This window comes from Rattus norvegicus, chromosome 1, assembly GCF_021556685.1.
Source record: "Rattus norvegicus strain SHRSP/BbbUtx chromosome 1, alternate assembly SHRSP_T2T, whole genome shotgun sequence".
NCBI lineage: Eukaryota > Metazoa > Chordata > Mammalia > Rodentia > Muridae > Rattus > Rattus norvegicus.
The window spans coordinates 55,626,913-55,640,132 of record NC_141534.1 but is presented as its reverse complement, the minus strand read 5'-3'; the positions used below and the strand labels follow the sequence as shown (position 1 = coordinate 55,640,132).

At 43.7% G+C, this 13,220-nt stretch overlaps 1 long non-coding RNA gene across 1 annotated transcript; it reads left to right on the top strand.

Moving 5' to 3' along the window:
- Nucleotides 1-1,203: 1,203 nt before the first annotated feature.
- Nucleotides 1,204-10,596, top strand: LOC134482785 (uncharacterized). The gene is made up of 2 exons (XR_015645460.1): nt 1,204-1,284; nt 9,559-10,596. It is a non-coding gene; the product is annotated as an uncharacterized LOC134482785 (long non-coding RNA).
- Nucleotides 10,597-13,220: the final 2,624 nt, after the last annotated feature.

The window sequence follows — 13,220 nt, the reverse complement described above, 5'->3', positions numbered from 1 at the left end:
CTTTACCAAGAAAACCCTGCCTACTTCTTAGTGATCTGACTAGAGTGAAGTTACCCGTTCTTGTTAGCTGTGGGGAATCTTGGACACAGAGGGCAGAATGATGGGCTGTAAAGATGACAGGGTGTTTCCTCTACCCTATCTTCTCCATTGTCATTCCAAGGAGAGTAGGCCTAGAAATTATCTTTCCCTTCTTTCTCCAAACTCCATTTGCCTACCAGTTATTGATATCCGAGATTTTCAGACCACTACTGTGTCATAGTGGACCCTGTCTGCAGGAGAAAGTCTCTCAGTGCAGGTAAAATGTTGCCTGTAAGTTCTTTAATTTGCATGAGGTGGCTAGAAGGAGGTTTTTATGTAAGGTGCAAAACACATCATTCTTCAAAAATGTGAGCCTCCCTATCTATTGTAACTATTTGAGATTGAATATCTAATTCATAATTTAATTTCAAAAATTCTAAAGAAAGATTTTGGATTTGATCCTAGGGATTTAATTTTCAAAATACAAATCATCATTAGACTAATCACTGGTGGAAATTAAAGATGACAATTCTGTTCTAAAGTTAACTAATATTTCAGAGGCTCCAAAGGATCTAGAGCTCTCAAAGCATTACACAGCATTCTTGCAGGTAGGAGCAAAGGCGTCTGAGAAGAATGGGAGCTCGTGGGTGGCAGGCAAACACAGCTATCTCAGACCTTGAACATTTAGTAAGGAGATGTAGATACACTGTCAGGAAAGGAAGAACCGTGTTGCTGTGCCTCCTGTGACTTAAGTGCTATAAGAACACTTGTTGCAGTTGAGTCTGCATCTCTTTCTCAGCATAACAGTTATTTAATTTTAATTTAATTAACGCTGTGAGAAATGAACATAGAACCTGTATGGTTGACTGAAGGACCCTACAAAACATTATCTGTAAGGTAGGCTTGCAAGATGGTAGAGCGTAAGGGGAAGGGCCTGCTCTCTGGGAAGTCTGAGGCAGGATCGCTAGTGGGCTGGGAAAGAGATGCCTCCAGGTGAGATGGGTACGCAATGCCACAGTAAATTGATTTGTATTTCACAAGTACTGTGGCGACCTTGTATTTCTTGAGAGGACAGGAGCAAAATCCTGTGTTCAATGAACCAGTAAGCTAGACTGGAAAATTTCTGTGGGTAGGCATAGTGCGCATGTGCGTGAGTGGCCAATGAACGATACCCGCCCCCCCCCTCTCGGATTTAGCCACGCCCTTCATTCGTTACTGTGGGGATTTTCGGAACAGAGGTTGTGGCAGTTTCAGCATCAAATACCTGTGAGTATGAAGGGAGCCCAGGGAGTTTGAAACTGCCCCTCTCTGCTCTCAGGAATGTGGGAAAAATAAGAGAATTGGGATTGGCTTGGTAGCACTGTTTTGTGAGTCTTATCTTGAGTTCCCTTGAGATGGAGTCCAAGATTCTGCTTCTTTTCGGAATCTTAGGGAGGTTGACCTGTTTACTCCCCACTGTCTTTATGGCTCCTTTCTCCAATTGCCACTTGGGTCCTCTCTGACCTCTCATTTGCTGCATCAGCACATCAAGGTCTCCTGACTTGGCACCTCCCTCTGCTATGCTGAACATCCACAGACTCCATACTGAGCAGGATTTGGGAGTACAGCTACTAACACCAAGAATTATGTAACCCTACGCGTTCCCTTCTTAGAGCACACAGTAGAAAAAATAGACCGATAAAGTGAACAAAAATATAAACACTATGCCTGATAATGGCTGCCAAGCAGAGAGTCTGAACATTACATGATCTAAACTCAGCCCCACCCTAAAATTAGAGTCCATGTCTGGGCTACAGGGACAGAAAGCTCCTGTTCAACAGGGGAGACTGAGGGATTAGAAGACAGAGGTCTCTGTGGAAAGTGATATGTGACCAGCCAGGGCTTGTGGTATACTGGAAACATGACAGAGGCTGAGGGAATGGGAGCTCGAGCCCCACCGTCCTAGCCAATATCTAAAGACTATGCTGTGACCTTAACCTGAGAGAAGATGATCTGTTCTGCCTCTTAAAGGTGAGTTTGTAGCAGGTTTTCTTCCTGACCAGAGACGTAAGATGACTGCATGAGCAGCTCCTTATAAGAGAAGGCTTGACTTCCCAGTAGAAAACAAGGAACTCTGTGGGCATGCTCCAAGGGAAAGTGGTGAGAGCCACAATCAGCATTTTTGATCTTTGCAAATTTGCCTAAGTGGACATTGAAAGAAGAAACCTTTGTTCCAGCAACAAGTGTTAAGTTCCCTGGGGACCGCACAGCTCTGTCTGTTTCAAGACCCAACCCAGCTATCCAGAAGCTTCACCCTGGGACTGTACCTTAGCACCCAACTCAGGACCACTTTATCTCACCTCGAGAGACAAATCTTAGGACTTAATACTTAGTCCCATCTACCCCAAGATCGACCTGAGCTTACAGCAGTGAATTTCAGGCTCCAGGACACACCAAGAACGCACACTGTAATATTTTTGGGCTGCCTGCAGAACTGAGCAGAGGTTTCTGTGGGCTTGAGATTGGAAGTCTTAGGTCCAAGAGTTGGTTCCAGTTCTCCTCAGTTTGTAGGTAGCTGATTCCTCTTGGTGTTCTGTGGTTTCTCCCTGCACCCTTTAAGTGTCTGTGGCTCTAGGGTTCCCTTCATAGGACCCCAAAGACATTACAACAGAGCCCACCTTTCAGGCTTCCTTGAATCAATCACCTTGAAGGCACTGTCTTTAAGTGTCACCTGCTGAGTGTCAGGGACTTCATCCTTCACCATATGAATTGGGGTATCTTGTCCAAGCTAAAGCACTCAAGAGAGAATCGTAGGGTCAGGGCAAACCTGACAGAAATTTCTCACAGAGCCCCATTCTAATTGGACCAGACTTTGTAAATGTGTCCCATGTCTTTTTGGCACTGCTATCCAGCATTGTTCTCATGATATGACTTTGTCATTTACGGGGAGAAACTGCACAACAGGCATCCCATGAGAAAGGAAGAACAAGACAGGCAACTTGTAGATGGAATCCTATTATAAATGGCAGAGACCCTAAGGAATCTGCTAAAGTTTAGCATTGAACAGTGAGTTATACCAGACCAATGAATATGAGCTCTGTCAGCAGAAATAAAGCATTTCTATATCTTAGCAGTAAACAAAACAATAGTTGGGAAAATTTCTATGTCATACACCATCTTTAATAAAAATCAAAAATATTTTCAAATTACTTTGAGCAAGCACATACTAAACTTTTAACTATAGCTTCTATTATTGTTTGAAATCTAGGAAGTAAGTAAATTTCATCAAAACATTACAGAGATTTTCATACTCAGAATACATTTAGAAATTAACAGTGTATAACTCGTAGGTTTTCATTACTCAGTATATAACTCAGAGGTTTTCAAACTCATATTGTGGATTCTCTTTACCAATCAGAGTTTAGAAGTGCAGATAATGCTGTCTCCAGGTGGTCACCCATACTCTGTGAGAAGATTTAGAGAGTTAATTCCCTAACAGGAGGGTCCGCATCCCAATCTGGAGATAGAATTCCCTTCAAGAGGGTCTAAATCACCTGCACGTATGAGCCCCCTCAAAGGAAGGACTGAATCTCCTGCAGGTGAGAATGACAAGAATGAGAGGGTCCATAGGAGGAGGGACTTAATTTCTTCTCTGATGAGACTGGAGCACCAGCAAGAATTTGACTCTGTAGTCTGAGAGATTATTTTCAGTATGATGTTCTGAGTTCCCTGAATCCACAGCTGGAGCACCGAGCCACCATCAGGAACACTGCACCTGGACCAGTTGTCTAAGGGAATTAAATACGAATTTCACTTCTTTGGCTTATAAAACCCCACCATGCTCTAGCTTCCTTCCAACATCCACCCTTCATTCCCCACCATCTCAGCTTCTCAATGAATCCTTCCTCTCCTTGATTTTCCAAGCCTACCTATGTCTTATGAGCACCTACACACACACACACACACACACACACACACACACACACACACACACACAGACACATACACCTGGCTTCGAAGGGATCAGATTATGTTTTTTAAGGCTGAACTGTTTCTATGGTTTTCTCTGTAAACCCTGCTTCCCAGCTACTTTCTCTGGCAATTAACTGACCAAAGGTTAAAGAGTCCAGGGTGTAAAGCTTGCACCCCTGGTAGTCCTCAGGTCTGGTGCTGATGGGCTCAGAGCCATGGGGTGTGTGAGTAGCCGGCCAGGCCTTGCTGAGGCTGACTTGTCTTGTCTCTGCAGTATGTGCCCACAAAACCGGAAGAGGGTAAGATATTCTAGATGTTGAGTTGCAGATGGCTGTGAGCTGACTTAGAGTTGTTGGAAAACAAGTGAAGGTCCTCTGCAAAGGCAACCAGTGCTCTCAAACCCTGAGCGATCTCTCTAGTTCTTGCTCTGAAGGTTTTCTGATGTCCTGTTGATTACTGTCTGCTCCACCAGCCTGTTCCACAGGAATCAGTCTTATGATTGTGTAGCATCACAACACCAAAAATAGTTTAATCTCTTACTGGATGCCCTTAATGATTTTTACAAATGATAAAAATTGACTATATTTGTTTTTGAATATTGACAGTGCTTCTGGAACTAAACTCAATCAGCTAGTTCCTTTCACTTCTATCCATCTCACAAACTCACACAGTATATTCTTTTCTGTCCTCAGTGTACCATGTATTGCTGTAAGCACCAGCATTGTTAAGGCAAGCAGAAAGAGATTTATAAAACCTTCAGAATTTGAAATTTACATTCACTCATAGCTTGTGCTGCACATCATTAATCCCACCTTTCAGGAGAGAGGTGGTCTCTATACTGTCCAAACCTCCCTTGTCTACAGGGTGAGTTTTAGGACAGCTTCAGTTTGTGGTGACACTCTGTCTCAAATTAACCGAACAACAACAACCCAACCACACTCACACACAAACAAATGCATGGAACACACACACACACACACACACACACACACACACACAGAGAGAGAGAGAGAGAGAGAGAGAGAGAGAGAGAGAGAGAGAGAGAGAGCACTGTCCAGTTGCTACCCTTCTCATTCCTAAAGTGACCTTTCAGTGTAATTGTATTTTAACCTCAACTTCCTCAGTCCTTCCAGTGTGGAGGCTTCTGTTAAACCTGCAGCAATTGACAACTGACAGCAGACCAGTTTCTGCTTCCTGGTGGGGAAATTGGGTGGTGTTGTTTTGTTATTCTGTACTCCCTTAGCCGACCTCCCTAGGCCCTGAGAAGATTCCATTCGCTTCCTTCAGACGACTTTAGTGTTTTTAAGTCATACTCCACAAAGTAAGAAACCATTTGTTCTGACTGCAGCATTTAGGATCATGTTGAATAGGTACCAGCAGAATGTACGCTGTTTAAGAAGTAGGTCTGTGGGTTAGGATTAGCTGTAATTTTATCTGCTGAGTGAGTGAGTGTTTGCTTCATGTCCTTGCCCCTTTTGCCTTCTGTGGTACTTTTATTCCTATAGACTAAAGGGTTTTAGTTTGTGTTGGCTCCTTCTGCGATTTCAGTGTCCAATACCTCTAGACCGATACTGTAAGTGTGACCAGATTAACAGGGCTGTTGATTTTCCATGGAGATGCTTGTTTACATTTTTACTTAATCCACATCTTATGTGCAAGAGGAGGGAGAGCAGCTTGCTGGCTCTGCATCAACACACAGTGACCCAGAGTGAAGGTTCTCTCTGTTACTGATTCGAATTCCTGAATCACTATGACATTTTGCATGAGCTATCCTCCACTGTCTCGGGCATTTGAGTACTCCTTTCCCAGTTGGTGACTCTGTTTGGGAAGATCCAGGAGGTATGCCCTTGCTGGAGAAAGAATGTCAGCGGGGCTGGGCTTTGAGGTTTCAGTGCTGTGCACCACTCCCTGTGCACTCTCTGCTTTGTACTTGTGATTCTAGATGTCATACCTCAGCCTCCTCCTCCTTCCGCCATGCCCTGTAGTCATGGAACTTAACCTCTGCTAACACATGTTCTCTGAAATAGAATCACTAATGTCCTACTTGTTTTATAGTTTGCTGTGCTCATGGCATTTCTGTCACAGAAATACAAAGGTAACAAATGCAGAAGGTGACGTGACATAATGGAGTGGACTCTTGCTGTGTGACACCTCACGATGCCAGGTTGTTTCTTGTTTTGGGAAATATGTAAGAATTCCAGTGCTCTAAGAAGAGTTTAATGGGCTATACTGGCAGGCACTTGGGAGTCAGGAGTGCCAAGAGGTATTCAGACTGTGGAAGCCCAGGAGAAGGGGATTCAGGAGGAAAAAATGTTTGTAACTGGTCTAGGATAATTCCTACAAAGCTTTTACAAAAATGTGGCTTCCTTTCTGCCCACATCCTAAAAACTTATCTGAGGCTAAATTTAAAAGTAATAAACAAATTTCTTTGATGAAAATTTGAAGAGGGCCCAGTATGGCCTCGGTCTTACTGTGGTTATAAGTCTTCAATGAAAAAGAACAAATGGGGCAAAAAGAAATACAAAATGTAGAGTTTGGAAAGAAAAAGACACTGGGAAGATTAATATTATAGCCAATGCCTATACCAGAAGAGAGCCTGAAATTGCTTGGAGATTAGCACCTTAATAAGAGGCCATGTCTCCTCAGGTGAAGACATCACTCAACTAACTTAGTAATCTGTGGTAGAAAGTGACTTACTTAGAGTTTTCCTGCTATTAACAGACACCATGACCAAAGCAACTCTTATAAGAAGAACATTTATTTGGGTTTGCCTTCAAGTTCAGCAGTTTGGTTCATTATCATCAAGGTAGGGGCATGGTAGCATCTAGGCAGACATGTTGCAGGAGGAGCTGGGAGTTCTACATCATCATCTGAAGGTTGCTACTAGAAAACTGATTTTCATGCAGCTAGGACAAGGAACATAAGGGTCACATCTACAGTGACACACTTCTTCCATCAAGGCTACACCTATCCAATGAGGGCACATCTTTAAATAGCCCCACTCCCTGGGCTGAGCATATTTAAATCACCACATGAACATTAGGTATTTTCAGTTCCTGGTATAACTTTTGATCAGAAGCTGCTGCTACTGTGGTTCATGGGGCCCAGGTCTTTGTAGAAATCAAGCATCTTCTCATGTACTCTCATCAGTCACTGGAAGTAAGGAAGCTCAGCAAAGGACTGCTGTGTGGACTGAGACAGCTGAGCAAGTCTGCTTTGGGAAGGTGTGTCAATTTTTATCTCTACATAAAGACAGTATGAGGTTTACCTGACCTTACCTGGCCAGTTTTCATGTTTGGAACCCCTGGACCCTATTCATTGTCCGGTAGGAAAGTGTCATTTTGCACTCAAAGTCAACTTGTGCCTATCATGTACCCAATGTTGATAGATGACTTAAGAATGTAGGTTTGAAAGGTGTCCAATTCTAATCTGGGAGGGAGAACAGCAGGCCTGAGAGGAACAGGCCTCATGTGCAGAGGGAGGTCCATCTGTACATGGTTGGGAGAAGTTCAGAGAAGGTTAGTCAAACCTGTGTATCCAGGAGAGCTCAGTTAACTGTGGAAACAATAAGAGTAAAGGTAACTTCGAACTTGGAGAAAGAGAAGGTTTGTTGCAACTGTTTGTGGACTGTGCTTCAGAGATGATGAGACATAGAGAAGCTCTGTCTTGGGTTCATGGCACTAAGCATCCTAGCTGAGCACTTCATATCTTAAGTTGGTATGATTTTAGGGGTCTTACACAAAGGTTATCACCTTATCTACCAAGAGCATCTTGCTTTACTTCTAGCAGTCACATGAATTTAAATTTCCTACTTGTTTGTGTTCTTTCTTTCTTTCTTTTTTTTTTTAACTTGAGTATTTCTTATATACATATCAAGGGTTATTCCCTTTCCCAGTTTCCGGGCAAACATCCCCCTAATCCCTCCCCCTCCCCTTCTTTATGGGTGTTCCCCTCCCCATCCTCCCCCCATTGCCGCCCTTAAAAACTCACTGATTAGTTTTAGCTGAGTCTCCTGGGAGACTTTGCTCTTAAGTGCTGTAAATTTAAAATATTTGGTGATTAACATAAATAACTATACATAGGTCAATACAGGGCCCACACTGACATCACCTTGCTATCTGGAGCTGTTAACTCCTGGGCCAAGGTTCTCAAATGTCTCTGCCTCAGAAAGAAATGTGGTAGTTTGATTTCATAATCTACCTACATTCCTTCTGTCACCCAGGATATCTGCTAGAATGAGAGGATTCTGTCCCATGCAGGACAATCTAGATACTGTTTCCCCAGCAGGAATGAAAGGACCACTTCCTGCCTCTCAGGGGAAGTCCCTGGTGTTCACTGTAATGTCACCCAACAGTCCCACCTTGAATCTGCTGTTCCACTTGAGCCTGGAGCCTCCCTTTTATTCTGGGAGATAAACAGGTATCTCCAGCTAGGCAGAGTGGTTCAAACATGAGATTTCGTGAGGGCAGTGAGAGTGGTGTATACACACTGAGGGTTTCAGATTGAATGATACTGAACTTAATGTACTTCCTATTAGAGTCATCTGTGAGTGACATGTGAGCTTTGTATTAAAATTTACCTTTAGGCTCAAGAATTCATGGTATGTCAATGCCCTACTTGCTTTTGAAGATGTCCAAGGAACTGCATATAAAAGAGAAAATACAGATCAGAAGATGTTCCTAGGTGTACAGCATTGTTTACATGTGCAAGTCCTAGTGCCCAACTCCAAGAGCACACATTATGCCTTAGAAATAGATGATAAGCGCTCTCTCTCTCTCTCTCTCTCTCTCTCTCTCTCTCTCTCTCTGTGTGTGTGTGTGTGTGTGTGTGTGTGTGTGTGCTTTTATGTGTATGTGAGAACCTGAAGGTGAGCCCAGGGTCTGCATGGCCCACTTGGGACAAGGATCCCACATTGTTTGACTCACATGTAGACAAGTATAATGTTGTTGGTGTGACCAGCATATAAACATTGGGACACGAGAGAACTATTTACAAAGCCAACAGTTTTGATTGATTTATGTGAATTAGGGCAGATTTGAGAGCACACTTAAGAGTTTTAAACTGTGTTTGAAAAAATTAAACAGTATTCTTGGAATAGTTTCTTTGGAGTAGACCACCGAAGGCCAAATTTTATCTGATTGTTGGTGAGCACCTGTGGGTTTTTGTGTTCCTTATGTAGTGTCCCTTGGGTTTTGGTCAGACAATGTAAACCTTATCATTTTCACTTTTTTTAACATCTCAAATGATAGCCCACTTTCCAGGTGCCACTCCACAAACTCCCACTCCTACATCTTCAGTCTCATCAGTCCATCTTGCCACTATGATGGTGCTCCTAAACCCACCACCATTTCCAAACCCACCATTCCAGCATCCTCCTATATTGGGGCATCACATCTCCACAGGACCAAGGGATTTTCATCCTATTGGTTTCAGATAATGCCATCCTCTGAGATATAGATATAGAGATATAGAGATATATAGATATTGATATAGATATATATCACATCCCTGTACACCCCTTGGTTGGTGGTCTATTTACTGGAAGCTCTGGGTCATCAGCCAGCATATGTTGTTCTTCCTATATTGCAGGACCTCCTCTGTCACAGGACATCCACTGTTTAAGCACCACCACTACCTCAGGAAGTCCACTGTCTGTGTGTCAACTCCACTGTTACAGGACTTCAAGTTTCTCAGCATCTCAACTATCACAGGATTTCTACTGTGCAGGAGCTCAAGTGTCTTACAACGTCCAATGTCATAGGACCATCAATGTCACAAGAACTCCTCTGTCCAAGGAACTGCACAGTCCAAACAACACTATGATTGCAGGACATTCACTGTGGAAACACCTCCACTATGGCAGGGCCTCCACGGTCCATAAATCAACTCCACTGTCGCAGATCCCCCATTGCTGCAGACCTCCACTGTCACAGGACCTCCACTGTAGGAGCACTACAACTGTCGCAGGATCTCCAGTGTCTTATAACCTGCTCTATCCCAGGACTTCCACTGTTGTAGCATTACCATGGTCACAGCAACTACACTGTTTCAGGACATCAAGTGAAGCTGGACCTCCAATGATGCTCCAACTTCTCTGTCACAGGATCTCTACAGTTACAGGAATATTCCTGTATCAGCAATTCCAATTGCTGGACCTCAGTTGTCACATGACCTCCACTGTAGCCGAACCTTCAATTTTGCAGCACCTCCACTAGAGGTAGAATGACCTCCCCTATCACAGTGCCTCCACTTTCAAAGGACCTTCACTGTCACAGAACCTGCACAATTTCAGTGCCTCCGCTGTTGCAGGACCTACCTTTTCACAGGATCTGCACTGTTGCAACAACTCTAATTGCACTTTTACAAAGGCATTACTGGTTATTAGATTTGAGGCTGAATGGAATGTGATGTTACTTTCGTAAACATAAGAATTTGTTCTGTGCGTCTTGTGATTAATGGCCACTTGTGCTAGGACCAGTAACTTATGGAAAGATTGCATGAGGTCATAGCACTCTCCACCTCACCTTGTGGAAACTGGTGTTTTTAGAGTGTGATAAACTTCAGGTGAAGGGATGCAGTCAGCAAGACCATGCTCTAGAGTGGGATACACAGCAGTCATATTGAGTTCTTGTTGGGAAGAAAAGAAATCCAGAAGAGGGAGGAGGCTTGGGTTAGAGGAAGAATCATAAAATATTTAGAGAATATAAGAAGGTAAGAATTATGGGGAACTGGAAAACAGAGCCAGAGGAAGAATGAGCACAGAGCAAACTGGGATGGACAAAGCACAAATGTACCTGGGTTGTGCCTTCTGCATGTTCTCTGGACGATCGCCTTGTGCCTCCTTTCTGGGAGAACACTCTCTTCTCCCCATATAAAGTTTCTTTCTTGAAAGAAAGCAGCAACACAACTTCATCAGTGAATTTCCCCATTGAAATTTGTTCGTTCTTTCAAAGCCTCTGGGAAGGCCCTAGCTGGGGAAAGTCCTCTCAGCTGAGAAACAGCAGGAAAGTAGGTTGTCCTCTGTGTTCTCATTGCGACTGCTCTTCTAAGTGTGGTTGATTGTTGATTGAAGACACAGGGCACTTCTAGCATGTATGTATGCTTTATTCAGTGTGGGTGGCATTGGGAGTATCCTGAAAAGAAGGGTAGGCGCCTCTGCCTCTTTGACTAGGTGTATGATCAAAGTCAGACACTCGACCATTGGAAGATGAGACCAATGTGTCTACGGTGTACTCACTTCTATTCCTCTTTAGTCCTAGAGGGAAATAAGTGCCGTCAGTGAGGGTAGGGAATGGGGCCCTAACTGGACAAACTTGCTGAGCCTGGGTTATGCAGCCATGCCGGTGAATAGCTTCCCCTTACATTAAGTAGTAAGATGCCATGCTCTGGTTGTACCTTCCCTGATACAGTGAATCTATAATCTCTTGGCCTCAAAACCCAATATATTACATTGCTTTCACAAGTGGAGTATCTGGCATGAGAGGGATCATTTCCTCATAGGGATTTGGGAACCACTTACAGTCTTCATTGAGCATGGGTGTGTCATCACCTATGTGACTGTTAGCCCATATCTGTGATTCACTGTCATTAGGAGGCTAAGCTGCCTCTTCTGACATCCCACAGTGGGCTGGATACATACCACTCACAACCTGTCTCCTCAGCTCTTGTATGACAAAATGTAACCCTACTCCTAAGTCCATATGTTGGGGGGGTTGTTTTTTTTTTTTTTGTTTTGTTTTGTTTTGTTTTGTTTTTGGAACATCCTAACGTTTTCCTAGGAAGAGATCAGGTGCACCATTAGGATAAGCACCATGCTACCAGTTCAGCATTTGCCCAAGTTTGACTTGCCTTGAAGGCCAAAGTTGATGATTTTGACTTTTCCATTCTTCTCTAACAGAATATAATCTGGTTTCAGGTCACTGTGTACTTTTACAGTGCCCATAGCCGTAGATTAAGCCTGCTAATATTTACCCAAATATTTCCTTGACCCTGTACTCCTCTAAGGGGAAAGACTTTCAAACGTATTTGTAAAGCTGTAAAATTTCAACCAGTTTCATGATAAGTTATTAGACTTGTCTCAGACTCAATTGGAGAAGCAAGATGATGTTGGGGTTGATGAAAATCTTCATTATATTTCCCATGGTCATGTTTGGCTGGCACCATTGCTTCTTCTTTGCATGCACTTTGATAACCCCTGTAGCAGAACTTCCACTGTCCCAGCACCTGCACTATCCCAAGATCTCCACTCTCACCGGACCAATATTGCAGTAGGACGTCTGCGGTCAGGCAACTCCACTGTCTCAGACCCTCCAAATTGCAAGACCTTTACGGGCACTGGAAGTTACTGTCCCTAAACTTCCACTGTTGGAATACCTCAGCTATAACAAGGACCCCTACCATTGCAAAACCCCCTTGTCATAGCACCTCTACAATTACAAAGAAGTCCACTGTCAAAGGACATCCGGTGTCTCAGCCCCTCCACTGTTGCAGGATCTCTACTGTCTCAGGATCACTACTGTTGCAGGACCTCCCCTCTCTCAGCAACTCCAATTTGCAGAAGCTCTCCTATCAGAGGACATTTACATTTTCTGTACTTCCAGTGTCACAGCACCTCAACTGTTAAAAGAATTTCCATACTCACAGGACTGCCAATGTCTCAGTAACTCCACTGTCCTAGGACCTTTATGTTATAGGACCTCTGCTGACACAAGATGTCCACTGTTGCTAGACTTCCACTGTTATAACCACTCAACCATTACAAGGACCGCAATTTTGGCATGACCTCCACTGTCCCATCCCCTCCAGTGTCATAGGACCTCCACTCTCACAGGATAATCCACTGTCTCAGCAAGGCCAATTTGCAGGACCTCTACTAGGACAGGATATCCACTGTAGCTGGACGTACACTGTTGCAGTACCTCAACTGTTGCAGGACCTCCAATGTTGCAGGACATGGACCCTCTCAGCTTCTAGAATTTGCAGGACCTCTACTGGCACAGAAATTCCACTGTTGCTGGAGCTCCACTGTCATTGAAAATGCGTTGTCTCATGATATTCACTGTTGCTGGACCAATAGTGTAGCAGCACCTCCATTTTTTCAAAACCCCTCCACTGATACAGGATCTCCACTTTTGTAGCAGCTTCACTGTCCAAGCAAACCAACTATTTCAGGATCTCCAGTGTCTCAGGGCATTCACTAATGCCAGTCCTCCAACGTTGTAGGATATTATCCACTTTCTCAACAGCTTCAC